Here is a 17,337-nt window from a genome sequence, read left to right as displayed (position 1 = left end):
GCTACGCAGGAAATTGGGTTTTGACCGTCTATGCTTTAGCAAACAGTAATACTATTCTAATAATGAATTCTCAAAAAATCAAAGCGCCCAAATCAAATGATGCAGCAGAGAGAGAAAACAGAACGCTTCAAAACCAAATACACATTTCAAAATGAAAAAGCAAACAAAGCTGCAATTAATAGACAAATACTCTGAGGGTTAGCTAAAGACAAGGAAGTTTGTTAGAGCGCTCTCAGAACTTCACTACATATTAACTAAAACACAGCCTTATCAGGTCTATTGAGACAGAACTGAAACCAGCCACCACAGAAACCTAAGATATGTCCCGGTGTAGCTGCCTGAAAAGGAAATATTGTACAAATTTCAATCAACCCAGCATCAAGATAAAGTTTACGCCTGAAACAAAGAATTTGAAATTTGCAATGTACAGAAGTGAGTCATTCTGGGTAGGTACTTTTTAGATTGCTGAGGGTTAACTCTTTAAGGCTAGATATTTTCGTGTTGGTGTTCTTTCTTATGACAACCTGAAGTACCAAATCAACTTCCTTGTCTTCTTAAATAAATTATATTAATGTAACTTAAGCTTTTCTTAATGGCATGAAGTTATTGTGAGCAACATCCGCATGAGGGTTTGCTTTGAGCTGAACATCTTTTAGTAAATGCTAACCAAATCGGTGAACAACATAAACAAGAACGGTACTGACTCCAGAACTGGCCCCTAAAACCTGTTCTCTTGAAAAAATTCCCCACTGTCTGCCTGCTCTTTGTTCATTTTCTGCATTTTAAAGAACGTAGATTAAAGAATATGCAACTATCCAACTTCTTGGTCAAAGGATATGGCCATCTTTCTACAAAAGCATTTTTAAATCACAGAATAAACTATCTTGCCTAAGGGATTTTCTCATCCCAACAAAATGTATCTTCTTCACTGTGCCACAAGTGCCTTTGTCTTATTAGCACAAATAATATTTGTAACTTTTACTTCAGTAACAAAGTGGACCACTAAGTACTTCCTTGAAAACCTAAATACATTCTTTACTCTCACTTGATCTAACTCTTTGGTGGGATGTGAAAAAGAAGTATCCTTACCATATCAAGACTTGTGCTTATTCTGGTTTGGGGAATCTAACCGGTACATAGATTTGCACTTGTGAAAAATGGAGTATGTTCAAAGATATTTGTTGTAGAATTAATTATATTAGCAGAAGACTTGAAACAACCTAAAAGTTCAATAGTATAATACTGGATCAACCAATTCACACATCTTCTCCAGGTGATTTCTCCAAATAGACTTATTTGGACTCCTTCACAACATAATAGTCTCCAGGCAATTGGATGGCTTACATGGTGGCTTAGAGCTTTGGTAAAAGTGTGCCAGTGTTAAGCTGTATTGACTTCCATGATTCAGCTTTAGAAATCATGCAGCTACTTTTGCTCCATTTTACTAATTACCAGAGAGGCACAAAACTGCCTAGATTCAAGAAGAGGGGAATTAGACCCTACCTTTTGACATGGGAATAGCAAAGTCCTAGAAGAACATATAAGAGGAAGAGATCATTGCACCACCTTTGGAAAATAAAATCTGCCACCGTATAGGGAATCATTGTTGGGATGGTTCTGAAATGCAGAAATTTAAGTTACCACAGTTTAGTTAAATAATAATACAGTTCAAACTTCAGTGAGCCCAATATGTTAACTGTAACTATTGTGCATTAAATACAAACTTCTCTGCTATCTCTGCAGTCCACAAATCAGGTGTATATAACAGATGCACATTAAGATCAGATACCAATTATGTCACTTCTTTCAAAGTCTGTCAGTGATTGGCCACTCACTGCACGTCTGCTATTCAGTTCTTACACAGACAGCAAAGCATGTTGTTGTGTTGCCTCCTTGTCTTCCAGTGGTAAATCCACATGACATTTTACAAAATGACGTTCAGAAAAATGGATAATTGAAAAAAGGGAATTGGCCAACAAAGATAAAAATGCAGCAAAGAAACAAAAGTGATAAAACTGGAAGTGATATTTGAATCAAATGTAAATGGAGGATTTGACACCAAAAACAAGGCAACAAAAGCAAAAACAAACAAGGCGAACTACATCAAACTAAGAAGTTTCTGCATAGCTAAGGAACCCATCAACAAAATGAAAAAGCAACCTACAGAATGAGAAAATATTTGCAAATCATGTATCTGACAAGGGGTTAATATTTATTTGTAATGTCTGAGTTTTGTACCATGTGTACATATTACAGTTTCAAAAAATAAATTTTTAAATAATAACTTTTTAAATATTCTGCATGAAACTTTAAAAGTATAAGACTTAACAACCTCCAAATTCATCTCAAGTTAAAATAGGATACTCTAAATACATGGCAAGAGTTCACATCAAACAAGTTCCTCCAAAATGTCTTTGAACAAAATTTTAGTGCATGCATTAAAAATTTTATACTAACAAATAAGACTTAAACTCCTAAAAAATCCCTTAGAATAAATCAACTTTCCCATGGGATCAATTTGCAATTAAGAGATCACATTCTGAAACAATTGCCTTGTTCATAGATTGAATCAGTGAGGTGGCACTGTGAAAGAAGAAATTGTTAAAACATTCCTTTATTCTAATCCTGCTTCATTAGAATAAGCTATACAGATGGTTAGCAACAGAATAGATTTGATGTGATCAAATACATCGGAGTTTTGAAATTATATTTATTGAAAATATACAATGTATGTCCTCAAACTCAGTTGTACTCTATCAGCACCACATAACTCCAGGGAAATAAAATTTTACAGTCATCAAAAGGAGCCCCAAAGAAGGACCTTTTACACTATTAGGCTTGAGAAGGGCCATGTTGTCAGGGGAACCACTGACTAAAACCACCGGTCCCACCGGTCTGGCCAGGCCCTATAGTAACCATTTGCATGAATTATCTTACAATAGGAAGTCCTGGTAAGGAATGTGGAACTAACAAGCCACCACCAACCGGAAGAATTCGGGAAAGGTCAAAAGGAGAGAGGAGATACCAGTCCATATGTCCTACCAACCTCCCAGAATCCTCCTCGCTGGATTCCATCTTGGCTGAGCGATGTGCACGCCACCATGAGGGACCCTGAGTCAGACTGACTGGCCAGAGAAAACCCAGAAACTAACCCAATTACCATAAAAGCCGAGACTGCGAGCCACGTGGCAGAGCAGTTCTCCTGGGTTCCCTTACCCTGCTGATCCCCACCTGGGCTCCCCTTCCCAATGAAGCCTCTTGCTTTGTCAACATGTGTGTCTCCTCAGACAATTCATTTCCGAGTGTTAGACAAGAGCCCACTCTCGGGCCCTGGAAGGGGTCCGCCTTCCTGCAACAAGACTGGTCTCACTTTGTAGAATAAAACGAGAAAAAGAAAATGGATGCAAAGGAAGAAAACTTTCTGTTTCTTGTCTGCAAGACATTCATTACAATAAGAGTGCGTTACTTTCATCACAGTCTTTAGAGGTTTCTTCATGTGCATTTCACAGCATCTTCCCTGTCTGCTCCCCTGACCCCCTGCACCCATGACCCCCAGCTTCTCACAGGTGAACTGACTCACCAGTACCCCCAGGTTGGGCTCTCAATCCTACCATTGGCCAGAATTTAAGACACACTCATTCATAGATGAAGTAGGCACCAAGTCAGTTTTGCTGGATTTCTCACTTTAACTTTGTGATTCACTTCCATTTATTGAGTTTCTGCCAGCGTCTGGGGTTCCATAAACTTCTGGTAGCAACTCCGAATTTGTATCTTCACAAATAATCTGTTTCTTGATACCTGGTTCCCATGAATGGGCTGCTGGCTGAAATTTCTCCAGTTAGAGCCAGTGGCCTCCAAGGCAAATACCTGTGTTCCACTGAGCACTCCTTCCAGCCACCCAGGGCCTTCTTATCTCCTGACAAAAGCATTGATTTTTATTTGTCAGCTCTCCCAAGTATTTGCACTTTTTGAGCCTTTTCAATCTAATTGAGACTAAAAGGCATTGTGTTTTCATGGAAGATACTTCCAGAGATTGCAACTAGATACTGGATGACCACTTCACCATTTTACCTAAAGCTAGCCCTCAAGTGAAAACTGCTTTTGTAATAAAGTTGAGAGGTTTTCAAATACAAAATCAGGCCCTCTTCTCCCAGCCTCCAAATCAGAGGACCCAGAATCTATAACAGGGTTTTCACATTCCTCTCCCTCAAGAGTGGCCCCAACCTTTGTTCTTAATGAAGCTTCTCCAACCCCTGAGGAGCTGGGGCCCAGAAACCCCACCGTACCACGTGGCACCACCAGTGACCTCGCAGACTGCCATACACACCACCAGCACCCCATCTTGGGCCAGAACTGCTGCTGTTTCAAACCCTACTCCAGGCTTGAAATATATGCACAGAGCCAAGAAAGCAACTGCCGAAGGACAGACGGTGGGCAGAGGACAGGAAAGCACAGATGCATCTCGTTGAGGCAGAAAACCTCAATGGGCAATGGGAGCAGGTGAGGGAGGCAGTGACTCTGACCCATGAGAACCAAGCCGGGGACTTTTATCTTGTAATAAAGGACTTTAAGAAATGTGTGATTATAATTGTAATTATTAAGCCGTGAGTGACGTGGGAAAAACTTCAACATTGGCATTTTTACAGATATTGAGAAACCAATTTATAAAAGGGGGGGCAGAATAGGAAGCCTTACTAATAACTAATTATGTTGCAGGAGAATGGGGCATGGAGGATGGTCATGTCCCAGGTCTCTGGCAAGTTGCTGGAATGGGCCACCAAGTGAGGGTCCCTGGCTCTGCGCAGGAAAGAAGTCAAGAGTGAGCCATAGTAAAGTGAAAGCAAAGTTTATTTAGAGAGATACACATTCCGTAGACAGGATGCAGTCTGTCTCAGAGGTGAGAGCGGCCCCAGGGTGCAGGGGTGGTTAGTTTTTATGGGCTGGGTAACTTCATAGGCTGTCAAGTGGAAGAAATACTCTAACTAAATATCTTGGAGAAGGGGCAGGGATTTCCAGGAATTGGAGCACCACCCACTTTTTTTTTTAAACATCTTTATTGGACCACCCAATTTTTGGCCTTTTATGGTCAGCCTCGGAACTGTCATGTTGCCTGTGGGTGTGTCATTTAGCGTGCTAATGCATTACAGTGAGCATATAATGAAGCTCAAGGTCTACTGGAAGTTGAATCTTCTGCCATCTTAGGCCTAGAAGATTCTAACCCGTTTTTGTTGTGTCCTCAATGGCTGTGTCATTCTTTTAATGGGTGTGCCCAGCCCCCTTACCTCTTCTTTCAATTACATCATTTATTATTGTTTACCGTTTATGACTTAGTCTGAGCACAAAACCAATTAGCTTTGAATACGGACTTCAGACTTAAAAATGTCTTGACAAGAATACACCAAAGTTCACCTAGGAAAGAGAAAACAGGGAATCTTCTAGACTTTTCTTTGCTTCAAAGATTATTGCAGTGGTGGACTTCCCTGGTGGCACAGTGGTCGAGAATCCGCCTGCCAATGCAGGGGACATAGGTTCAAGCCCTGGTCCGGGAAGATCCCACATGCTGCGGAGCAACTAAGCCCGTGCATCACAACTATTGAGCCTGAGCTCTAGAGCCCCTGAGCCACAACTACTGAGCTCACGTGCCACGCGTGCCACAACTACTGAAGCCCGCACACCTAGACCCTGTGCTCTGCAACAAGAGAAGCCACCGCAATGAGAAGCCCGCGCACCACGACGAAGAGTAACCCCTGCTCGCCACAACTAGAGAGAGCCCGCATGCAACAATGAAGACCCAACACAGCCAAAAGTAAATTTAAAAAAAAATTGTTGCAGTGGTAAAGAGAGGCTTTGGTACATCAGAAAACAGTTCTTCACCCTTAACGTGTATGGAGAGATCGTTTATTAGGTGGTAGACGTGGTATTAGATTTCAAAGCACTTTATTTCTCTTATCCACCCCCTCCTGCAACATGTCTCTGACATCAGAGCCCTCACCTTTTCTGTCTCCTGGAAATAGTACAGTAGTTAGAACACGGACTCCCATATCAGCCTGTGTCTAATCCTGTCTCCACTTATGAGCTTGGGAGTTACTTCAGTTCTTCTGCCTCAATTTTCTCATCTGTAAACGGAAATAATAATAGATTCAATCACAAAGTTTTAGTACCTGCCGCCTGGTACATTCTTGGTCAATTTTTTCACGTTTAAGAATTTTGTCACTTAGGTATCCACGTTGTTCCAGTTGAGGTTAAATTAGTCCTAATGATTTGCTGAATTAATCTTCAACAGTTATTTACTGCCAACTATGTGCCAAAGACCATGCGAAGAACTATGAAGACCACACTGAAGCAAACAGATAAAAATCCCAGTCGTCATTTGGGTAGGGACCAGAGGAAGACACACCAGCCATAAACAAGTAAAACGCCTGCTAATAGATAAAGAAGATGTGGTACATACATACAATGGAATATTACTCAGCCATAAAAAGGAATGAAATTGGGTCATTTGCAGAGACGTGGATGGACCTAGAGATTGTCATACAGAGTGAAGTAAGTCGGAAAGAGAAAAACAAATATCGTATATTAACATATATATGTGGAATCTAGAAAAATGGTACAGATGAACCGGTTTGCAAGGCAGAAATAGAGACACAGATGTAGAGAGCAAATGTATGGACACCAAGGGGGGAAAGAGGGGGCGGGGTGGTGGTGGTGGGATGAATTGGGAGATTGGGATTGGCATAGATACACTAATATGTAAAAAATAGATAACTAATAAGAACCTGCTGAATAAAAAAATAAAATAAAATTCAAAAAAAATAAACGCGTGCTAAGTTATTATACACTAATAAATTCTAAAGAGGAAGAAGGACAGATTTGCGGGGATAGAGGGCTAAGTTTGCAGGTTGCTATATTAGATATTATAGCATTGAGTAAACTCTGTATAATTTTGTTTATTATTTAAAGATATATAAAATTGTGATTTTAATTGGAACAGTGAACTAGTCTTTGCTAATATAACAAGGTTACCTGCTCACAAATTAAAAACATTTGCACAAACATTGTTTTCTTTAGCTATTTGTATTTAGTAAAAAGATTTCTCAATTTCTTTCACATACTTTCAACAAGAGCACTTGGGCCACCTACAAGTAAAGATCACGGCTGAGAGCAAAGTGCTTTCTTTCAATAGCTCTTATTGCTATTGTGATGATAGACACACTGTTTAAACTCAGAGGATGAAGAACCAGGAAACCATGACTTCAGCCTTAGCAAGTTTCTCTATTTCTTTATCAGATCACCCGATCTGCATTTGCAAATATTGCAACATATACATCAGACAAAGGTTCCAATTGAATCCTTCGCTAGAAAGAAATTTTATGACACAAAATTGTTACAAAGCCCCTCTAAGATGGGGGTTTATAATAATATAATTTTGTATTTAAAATAATTGACATTTATTTAAATATTATTAATATATTTATACCTTTAAATATTTTAAGGAAATTTTAATTAAATATTTTAAATATAAGTAATAATATAATGTATTATTGATTATAATATAGTTAAATAATTAACTATATTAAATAATGTAATTTAGTATCACTAAAAATATATTTAACAATGTAATTTAAAATAATATATTCTCTTTTTTATTTCAAAGACTGGGCTTGGAGAAGGAGGTTGGTTCAAACCACAGGCATCCAGACATTAATAGCCAACACCCTGGAGAGTGGAGATCAGTGTCAAGCTGCCATATCATCAGGAAAGTGTGAGTGCCCATTATCTGTCTGGCAAGAGTGAGGTAAATTGCTTTGGGGGTAAAAAAAAAAAAAAAAAAAAAAATTGCTTTGGGGGTCTCAATCAGGGTTCCCATTTAAAAGGTAATCATTAAGAAAAAAGGATTGGAGTTTTGAAGGTATGTTATTTGAATGTTTATATTTATGTGTCCAAGTTTAATTTCCCTGTTTTGAAATACACACATGATTCAGAATGGTTCCGGTGGTTTTCTTCTACCATGGGTTTTGTATCAACATACAAATACAGCTGTTGTGATTAACTCACACTGAATGAGCAATGTCTGTGTACTGCACACTGAGAAATGATTTATGTGTATTAGCTCCTTCCAGTCTAAGACTCAATAAAATAATTATTAGCATATCCACTTTACAGTTGAGAAAACTGAGGCCTGAGAAGGTCAACAAAGTTTCTTAGGTTCACACAGATAGGAAGTAGCAGAATTGGGACTGAAATCCGTATTTATCTGACCTTAAACTCCATAACCTTAATTTTAATCTTAAAATCAACCTTGACATTAAACTGCCTTTAGCCAGGTAATGTTTTCAGTGGGTCATCAGCATTCTTTTCATCTCTCTGAACTGGAATATCTAATTAGAATGGTCCTGCTCCTTTTAAAGAGGCAATGTATTTTATTTAGCACTATCAATTTAAAGTTTCGAGTAGTTCCCACTCCCCACTCCTGCTCCAAAATTTAAAATAATAATAATAATAACAACAGGAGAGAACTATAAGATATTACATTCCGACTGTTGCAATAACTAATCATTTCTCAGTTTTTAGATTTGAATAAAGTTCTTGGTGGGAATGGCAACAGTTTAAGTGTATTATTATCTTTTGTAATAGTAACATTCCTTATATAATACTTACATTATACTAGATATCTCTCAGAATATATGAAATATACTACCTAATTTTCAAAGGAGTTACCAAGGCAAAGAACTAAGACTGAATAGGGTTTGGACAGTAGACGAAGCTTTGGTTTATTGGGAACTAAAAATGTCCTCATGAACTTAACATGTCATTAGGTCAATCAGTTTGACTAATCAGACTGTTCCCTGGTCTCTAGAATTGTGAAAAGTTAATCCAGCTAAATCCCTTTGACATGTGTGAAATAGCTAGACTTCACTGGTCTGTTCTAATCATGAACACCACTATGTTCACAAGATCACAGTGCCCTGTGCTTTTGAATCTTCTCCGTGGGGGAACCCTGACAGCAAAGGAGAATTAATGAGTTAAGTGGGGATGATGTCCATCTCTGGAATTGGGTTTGAGTTTTGAGCTTTGAGCTGCTCATGAGCTCAAATTTTCTTTGTATCTCTAGTTTCGGTTTTAAAATTCATACAAATTTAGCATTTTACTCCATAACATGTTTTAATATAAAAATCAATGAAAAACTGAATTAACACTGGGCCCACCTACTTCCAGACTTCTTTAAATGAGATCATGTTTGTGTTGTTTAAGACATTTTCAACTTGATACTCTGATTCTTACTCAAGAGCTTCTAAAGTGATACATAACAATAAAAACAAAAGAATATAAAATGATAACAGATAACGATGAAGCCCAGCACCTTGCAGGTGGTACAAAAATGTTTATGGGTGATGAATATCGGTATCAAATAAGAAAAGATTTAACATCACAAATTCAAAATAAGAACTTCAGTTTTTTTTTCCGGTAGCTTATCCCAATCACGTGGGAAGGATGGGTCCTAATTAAGCTTCAGGAGCACAGGGCTGTTATGTACTCGTAAGGTTTGTTCCAGATATTAAACAGTCTTACCGAACATTGTGCACTATCTACAGCCAACATGGCTGTGTGTTCCAATATTGTAAGCAGATCAGCTACTGTAGTCATTATTGTACTTTTTCAGTTGCTTTTTTACCTACCTTGAATTTTCACTGAAATAGTCACTTCAAAACCCTGGCTGCGTTATTTTGAAGGGACTCCCCAGCAGCTGATCCACCCCAAGCCATTTATTTCAAGTGTAAAAGAGAACTATGATGTCCTCCTATGTCACCTCCTTTCTGAATCTTTACTTCCATCTGTTCCTCTGGAAACTGAATAGTCACAGTTTCCCAGAGGAACAAGAAAGCCTGTAAATGAATCTCAAGCGACCCAGCTGTGAGAGCTGTGGTGAGATAGCTGCCTCGCTGCTCCCCCGGACAAGCACTGCCCTCATCACAAGTGGACACTGTCTAGAGGGACAGGTGCACAGATTTGGCACTCCTAAGACTTGGGTTGCTGGACACCAATTCAGACTTTGGATGCTTCATTCTTTTCAGACTTGGAAATGTCAACTAGACAGTCTCTGAGACTAATTCTATACCAACACAAGGTGTAAAAATCAGCTGCTCCCCTGCCTGAAACACTTTGTCGCCTTCCCATTTCCCTTTGGATTGTTAAACTAATTAAACAAGGAACGCATTAGACTGAGTTGGCTCTAATGCTGTGGGGGTCTAGGTAAGCAAACCACAACTTAAGCCTGTAAATGCCTCGAGGTTGAGAAATCGAAACCTGAGGACAGTCCATCACGAACAGCCAGCCAGGCTTTTCCCAAATGAGGCAGCTGCTTAATCAAATAATTGCCTTACTTTGCTCCTCTCTCGCCTTCTCTGTGTAAGTCTTTCTCCTAGCTGCTGTCGACAGAGCACTCCTAAACACTTCGCTCCAAATGGATTCTGATTTGGCACTGCCCAATTAGAACCTACATTTGCTCAAATAAACTTAAAATTGTTAATGTGCCTCGGTTTACCCTTTAACAGTTCGACATCTAAAATCCCTAAAACAGACGTGGTTTACAAGGCGCTCCTCAGCCCACCTGCTCAGCTTCTCTCCCTCTGATCTCCTCCTACATCACCTCCAACTGGCCAGAACTCCTTCTGGTTCTTTCCTTCACCAATGGGCCTTCCCTCATCAGTCTCCACTGCCTGGAAGGCCCACCCCTTTCTCCATCTGACTCATCCTACCCATCCCTCATACCACTTTCCCAGTGGCCCACCCCCTCCAAGACTAGCTTTGGTTCCCTCATTCCAGCATCCCCTGGGTCCCTCTTTCTGCTCACAGTTGGCACACTTGTAATTATTTGCTGATTAATTACTCTTTAGTTATTTGTATAAAGGCTGTATTTCACACTAGATTATCAATCCCTTGCGAGTAGGAGAGCTTTCACTGCTGATTCCTTGAACAACTACTTTAGCCAATAGGTTCAAGCATGTGAAATGGCTGATATCTGAACAACAATTTCACATGCTTCAACCTAATACCTGTTCAACAAATACTTATTAAGCAAATACATTAAAAAGCCTTTCACTGTGGTTTTAGGATCCCTCCCTCTGTGTGTGTGTGTGTGTGTGTGTGTGTGTGTGTGTGTGAGGGATCATCTATTAGTGTTAACTGTTATTAAAAGAATCTCTTAAGTTATGCTAATTTTGAAAAATTTAATTGGGTTTCATGGAAATTTTTTTCAAAATTAAATACAATAATAAATTCTAAAAAATGATTCCTGTTTGAAATACAACATTAGTAGTTTCCCTCTGCTGCTTTAATCTTAGGTCAGTTCTCTATTCACCCGAGTTTTCTTCATTCTTCTCTGAGATTTAGCTCAAAAGGTCACCCCTTGAGGCCTTGCAGGTGAGTTCTGCATGATTTCTTGCCGACCGCCAGAAGGAGGAACCAGGACGGGATCTAGATTTGGCACTGTCACCCTCCCACCCCACCCGAAGCATCAGACACCTTTCTTCACTTTCCTTCCCTGAGTTGGATTTAACTGTTTATAACCAAGACCAGTTCTCTCAGCCAGGAGCTGCTCTCCAGGAATGCCTCACCCAAACTCCCCTAATGTTTATAACTCCATAGAACTCCTCTGATTCAAGCACAACCAAAACTTATAAGGATGCCAAGTCTATGGCACCTGAGTTAAGGCCATTCAATTTTATTCCTCTCATAGATTCTCCACCTAAGAGACTTTGGATGAGGGGAATATTGAGGGAAGAAACCATTCGGGAGAGTGGGGAAAGGGAGTATACAGGGATATGACAAATACTGCATAGAATTCTCTCCCTCAGCCCCACTCATTGTTATAAATTAACTGGTTTGCTCACCTCACATAAGCATTCAGCAGGCACGTCCTGTGTACCAGCCCCCTGAGCTCCGGTGCCTGACAGGCACTGGCCCCCTACCTTGTGAAGCCCAAGTCTAGCAAAGCCAGGAAAAGAAGAGGTGATTTAATCACACTGAGAAAAATAGTCAACTGAAACACCTTGTTAGTAAAACTTAAAATCTTTTATAATTGCCCAAGCTTTGGAGCACTAGAGAAACTATTGCATTTTATATATAAGGCAAAAGATAGTAGTATGAATCATAAAATAAAATAATGCCTAGTGACTGGCCAGGAGGAAAGCAAGATGAAGGAAAAACAAATGGTCTAAGAAGATAGGAACAGGTCCTTCGGGAAGCAGATTCTTGAGACTATCACACCCTGTCCATCATCCAGCCTCCAGAGCTGCTTGAGGTTCAACGCACCCTGGAGCCCTGACTCTCCCATAGAGCTTGGAATGAAAAGCTCTCCCTGTCATGATCTGCTGACTTGACTTTCTGATGAATGGCAGCTCTGAGGAGCTCATCAACATACTCAGACCACAGCCACCTCCCAAAGGACAAAAGCCCTATATGGCCTAAGAGGGGAGGCTTTCCCTCCTTCACCCAGAATGGCAATTCACCCAACCCAGCACTTAGTCAGTACCTGGGGTGACAACAACAGGAAAAGTAGGATGTGCGTGAACAGCCACGACAATCCTGCCTCAGAAGGCCAACCAGATCACTCAAGACCTGCACACCTTCAGTCCTTACAGCAACTCAACTCAGTGAACATGGTATCAAACCCATTTTACAGGTGGGGAAACTGAGGCTTGAGCAGTTAGGTGCTTGAGCCAGGAGTCAAACCCAGATAGACGTATTTCACACTAAATCTCCAAATCTCTATATAGGCAAAGTTGCATCTGAAATTGATGGCTTCCTTACTCTCTCAAGTCATTTAGAAGTTAATTGATTCCATAGCTTATAGACCTGAAAGGGGTTAATCATGGAAACTTTTACACATACATTAATTTTTCATATATTTCTATATGATTCATCATCCTGTTTGCTGACAGTCTGCTATAGTGGAAGCATGATGCCAAGGAGCTATTTTCTTTTGTAAAAAGCTTTATTGAACTATGATTCACATGCCACACAATTCACCCATTTAAAGTGTGCTATTCAATGGCTTTTAGTATATTTACAGAGTTGTGCAATCATTACCACTATCTAATCTAAGAACATTTCATCATCCAAAAAAGAAACCCCTTGCCCACTAACAATCTTCATTCCACCTCCCCCCAGCCCCTGGCAACCACTAATCTACTTTCTGTCTCTATGGATTTGCCTATTCTGGACATTTTATGTAAAAGGAATCATACATGTGGCCTTTTGTGCCTGGCTTCTTTTACTTAGCATAGTGTCTTCAAGGGCTATCCATGTTGCACCCTGTATCAATACTTCATTCCTTTTTATTGCTGAATAATATCCATTGTATGAATACACCACATTTCATTTATCTGCTCAACAGATGACAAACTGGGATTGCTTCCACTTCTGGGCTATTATGAATTATGCTACTCATGACATTGGCTCTGTTTACTTTTAGTTCATCATACTCTCCTTTTACTCTATAGAGATTACAGTGAGCTCCCCTAGGTCTGTGACAAATTACTAGAAACAAGGCTAAAATCCCTGGGCAAGACAGCAATATGTGAGTCATACTTAGGGGGAATCAATTCTTCCTGGTTTGCCTAGAACTTCCCCAGTTTTAGCATGGAAATTCCTGTATCCTAGGAAAATTTTAGTTCCAGGCAAACCAGGACAGTTGGCCAGCCTCGACTGGAACTTGGCTCAGAAGAGAAGCCCACTTTCCTGGGATGAGTTTTGTGGTTTCTGGTGATGGTATAGTTATATTTTTAAAAACTGGCTTATGTAGTAACTATCCTTTCACATAGTTTCATTTGAGCAGAAAACAATTATTCTTTTAATTCCTGCGTGGTGAACAATGCCCCCAAATTTCACAGCTTCACATATACTAATTTTAAAGTTATTACATATCTATCTATTAGGTAGACAGATTGATAAATAGATGCTATTTGCCCTGCATTTTTTTTTAAGATTTTTTTGATGTGGACCACTTTTAAAGTCTTTATTGAATTTGTTAACAACATTGCATCTGTTTCATGTTTTGGTTTTTTGGCCACGAGGCATGTGGGATCTTAGCTCCCTGACATGGGATCAAACCCGCGCCGCCTGCATTGGAAAGCGACGTCTTAACCACTGGACCGCCAGGGAAGTCCCTGCCCTGCGTTTTTTTTTTTTTTTCTCATGTGATTTTTTTTTTTTTTTTTAAGACTGTATTTTTTGGAGCAGTTTTAGGTTCATAGTAAAATTAAGAGGAAGGTACAGAGATTTCCCATATATCCCCGGTCCTCACACACGCATAGCCTCCTCCATAATCAAAATCTCCCGCCAGAGTGGTATGTTTATTACAGTTGATAGCCCTGCATATTTTTAGGCAGAGTACAGGTTAGTAATTAAAAGACCTCCCTAAAAGCTGAAAAGCCTCATATCCACAGGGTGGCAGTGTGTCACCCCATAAACCCAAATAGAATTTAAGTAAAAGCTATGTTAATAAAACCTAATCTCTATCTTTATGGGGAAATGCTAATGCCCATCAACTCCTTGTGAGATCAATGGCTTTGTTTTACACTGGTAAACAGACACGGATGGTTAACGATTGATGTTTCCAAACCTCCCTGGAGCCCTGACAAGAAATACAAATTTTTTTTTTTACATCTTTATTGGAGTATAATTGCTTTACAATGGTGTGTTAGTTTCTGCTTTATAACAAAGTGAATCAGTTATACATATACATATGTTCCCATATCTCTTCCCTCTTGCGTCTCCCACCCTCCCACCCTCCCTATCCCACCCCTCTAGGTGGTCACAAACCACCTAGCTGATCTCCCTGTGCTATGCGGCTGCTTCCCACTAGCTATCTATTTTACGTTTGGTAGTATATATATGTCCATGCCACTCTCTCACTTTGTCACAGCTTACCCATCCCCCTCCCCATATCCTCAAGTCCCTTCTCTAGTAGGTCTGTGTCTTTATTCCTGTCTTACCCCTAGGTTCTTCATGACATTTTTTTCCCCTTAAATTCCATATATATGTGTTAGCATACGGTATTTGTCTTTCTCTTTCTGACTTACTTCACTCTGTATGACAGACTCTAGGTCCATCCACCTCACTACAAGTAGCTCAATTTCGTTTCTTTTTATGGCTGAGTAATATTCCATTGTATATATGTGCCACATCTTCTTTATCCATTCATCTGATGATGGGCACTTAGGCTGTTTCCATCTCCTGGCTATTGTAAATAGAGCTGCAATGAACATTTTGGTACATGACTCTTTTTGAATTATGGTTTTCTCAAGGTATATGCCCAGTAGTGGGATTTCTGGGTCATATGGTAGTTCTATTTGTAGTTTTTTAAGGAACCTCCATACTGTTCTCCATAGTGGCTGTACCAATTCACATTCCCATCAGCAGTGCAAGAGTGTTCCCTTTTCTCCACACCCTCTCCAGCATTTATTGTTTCTAGATTTTTTTGATGATAGCCATTCTGACCGGTGGGAGATGATATCTCATTGTAGTTTTGATTTGCATTTCTCTAATGATTAATGATGTTGAGCATTCTTTCATGTGTTTGTTGGCAGTCTGTATATCTTCTTTGGAGAAATGTCTATTTAGGTCTTCTGCCCATTTTTGGATTGGGTTGTTTGTTTTCTTGTTATTGAGCTGCATGAGCTGCTTGTAAATTTTGGAGATTAATCCTTTGTCAGTTGCTTCACTTGCAAATATTTTCTTCCATTCTGAGGGTTGTCTTTTGGTCTTGTTTATGGTTTCCTTTGCTGTGCAAAAGCTTTGAAGTTTCATTAGGTCCCATTTGTTTATTTTTGTTTTTATTTCCATTTCTCCAGGAGGTGGGTCAAAAAGAATCTTGCTGTGATTTATGTCATAGAGTGTTCTGCCTATGTTTTCCTCTAAGAGTTTGATAGTTTCTGGCCTTACATTTAGGTCTTTAATGCATTTTGAGCTTATTTTTGTGTATGCTGTTAGGGAGTGTTCTAATTTCATTCTTTTACATGTCGCTGTCCAGTTTTCCCAGCACCACTTATTGAAGGGGCTGTCTTTTCTCCATTGTATATTCTTGCCTCCTTTATCAAGAATAAGGTGATCATATGTGCATGGGTTTATCTCCGGGCTTTCTCTCCTGTGCCATTGATCTATATTTCTGTTTTTGTGCCAGTACCATACTGTCTTGATTACTGTAGCTTTGTAGTATTTATTTATCATGGCATTGCTGAAATTTGAATAGGTAAACAGTGACTATCTAATTCTCTCTAATTCTATCTAATTCCCTAAGAGAGAAGGTATCATATGTTTCAATTCTTATCCTGCTCTGTTTGTGTACTTCTGTTTTGAGATTCTAAATGCCCACTTCTACAACTCTTGTAAAAAACGACCACTGAATAACTATAATTAGATTGATTAAACAGAGTCATTTTTGTTTTTAATGTTGTTTTTAATATTAACAACAGACATAGAGAGTTAATATTAACGTAGACATAGGGAACGGACATGTGGACACAGCGGGGGCAAGGAAGGGTGGGACGAATTGGGAGATTAGGTTTGACATAAATACACTACCATGTGAAAAACAGATAGCTAGTGGGAACCTGCTGTATAGCACAGGGAGCTCAGCTCAGTGCTCTGTGATGACCTACATTGGGGATGGGGGGTGGGGTAGGAGGGAGGTCCAAGAGGGAGGGGATATATGTATACATATAGCTGATTCACTTCACTGTACAGCAGAAACTAACATAACATTGTAAAGCAATTTTACTCCAATAAAAAAAGGAAGAAAAAATAGTAATATTAATGAGAGCCCTCCAGGACTGCAATCCACTTGTGGCAGAGGATCCTTGAGGCGTAAAATATATATCTAGGGCTATGAAAGCTACTTTCTTTAAAAACTGGACATATTGTCTGGGTTAAATAATACATTCTCTAAATCATATTGCCTAATATGTGGGGGGGATCGGTCACTAATTAGTTAATGCCATTTACTGTCTTCCACAGAAGGCCAGGCACGTCCCACTTACAATTTCTCAATGGATCCTGAAGTTTACATAATAACTTCCTGTTTGATAGACTAGGCAGTACAAGCACTCTTCTGATATGAATGATGATTTTGAAAGCTGTGTCTCTGACATTTCTTTTAGGGATGGTTGCTTACCTTTATTATAACAGATTTCAAAGGTCCATTCAGATAACTTTCCTGTTGTTGGTTGCTGTGGCATTGCATTCCAGAATTACATTGCTCTGGAACACAATGCAACCCTTCTGAGCTCATTAAGGTTTGTACCCAGGAGCTTGCCCCGGCATTGCCCGTTCGGAGTA

The sequence above is a fragment of the Aethalodelphis obliquidens genome, unplaced genomic scaffold, assembly GCF_003676395.1.
Source record: "Aethalodelphis obliquidens isolate GAN/ISIS:26980383/991018 unplaced genomic scaffold, ASM367639v1 scaffold3, whole genome shotgun sequence".
NCBI lineage: Eukaryota > Metazoa > Chordata > Mammalia > Artiodactyla > Delphinidae > Aethalodelphis > Aethalodelphis obliquidens.
This window is presented reverse-complemented; position numbering follows the sequence as displayed.